General features: G+C 38.5%; 1 pseudogene; it reads left to right on the top strand.

The window, feature by feature from the left end:
- The first annotated feature begins 814 nt into the window (after positions 1 to 814).
- Positions 815 to 980, top strand: LOC129772127 (U4 spliceosomal RNA; annotated as a pseudogene).
- Positions 981 to 1,345: the final 365 nt, after the last annotated feature.

The following is a 1,345-nucleotide window of genomic DNA, read 5'->3' as shown; positions in this document are numbered from 1 at the left end:
AACGCATTGTTAATTTTATGCGTTGTCAAAGGTAGATATTGGTGATGGAACAATTATATAATCGCCTGTGGCTGCGGTATGTATCAGAGGTGTGTTTAAATGAGGACCGTTTACGATGCATACTCATTGGAGCTTGCAACTGGACATGAGGAACACAAAATTCGACGTATAGCCTGCTTGTGTATTGTTCTCGCGATATTCTGGCTTCTACAATTTCGATGTATTATAGAATAATATCCGAAATGATAAACATGTGAATTGAATAAAATAATTCCGTTGATGGCAAAAATGCGATTGTGATCTGTGCTCTTCTCACTACAACTTTTGGCGTAGGACTACGTCTTTCATTTCTATACTGGGGTGTATATTCAAAGTTTCGAAAACGAAAGCTTTACGACAGAGAACGAGATTTTGAGCGTTCATAGCTCCTAAACATCTGAACGAAATGGTATGATTCATTCGAAAGATAAAATGTCTACGCGTTCTATGCTTGTTACTTTTTGATCCAAAAACTTGTTCCAATAACCTTAAAATTGCTTTCAAAACAGGTTATTGAAATCATCACAGATGCAATCAGCGGGTATTTTTTACTCGTTTGCGCTTTTGCAAATTGGAATGTTTCCCTAACACTGACTTCAAAATCATAGAGCCTGGGGAAATCGGCTTTGGCACGGTTATTCAAGACTACATATCCCTTCATGTTGCCAGCTCACTGAACTTCTACGCATACCGTTTGATGATTAGGCAAAATGTTGTAAATTGTTTCATCCATTCACTAGTTGAATCAATAATTCAATCAATACATACAAAAGATAGCTCTGCGCAGCGGCGATATCGTACCCAATGAGGAACATCCGAGGTGCGATTATTGCTAATTGAAAAAAACACAAATGATAACTAAGCCAACGGCAGTCCTAGGTCGACCTTGCGGTTATATCATAGCTATAACCCATCCGTAGTTTTTTTTTACCTTTGAAGGTAGGCAAAGTTTGAAAAATACAATAACAATCAAACTATGGTTCAGTAATTGGTTAGACTCAACCCGAAATTTCCAAACGAGGCATTCGGAATAAATTTTGAAGTTTTTCATCCTTTTTTTTTATTTTGGAGTTGGGATGATTTGCTTGGTGCTCCCGTGGCCTAGTGGTTAGCGTCAAACCTAACATGCCGGGGGTTCGGGTTCGATTCCCGTTCTGGTCGGGGAAATTTTTCTTCAAAGAAATTTCCTCTAACTTGCACTGTGGTCACGCGTATTCTAGAGCTTGCCACTCAGAATGCATTCAAGGCGTGTTATTTGGCATAGAAATCTCAACTAAGTACTAATGAAAATGACGCAAGTAATACT

This window comes from Toxorhynchites rutilus, chromosome 2 (genome assembly GCF_029784135.1).
Source record: "Toxorhynchites rutilus septentrionalis strain SRP chromosome 2, ASM2978413v1, whole genome shotgun sequence".
NCBI classification, from domain to species: domain Eukaryota; kingdom Metazoa; phylum Arthropoda; class Insecta; order Diptera; family Culicidae; genus Toxorhynchites; species Toxorhynchites rutilus.
This window is presented reverse-complemented; position numbering and strand designations above follow the sequence as displayed.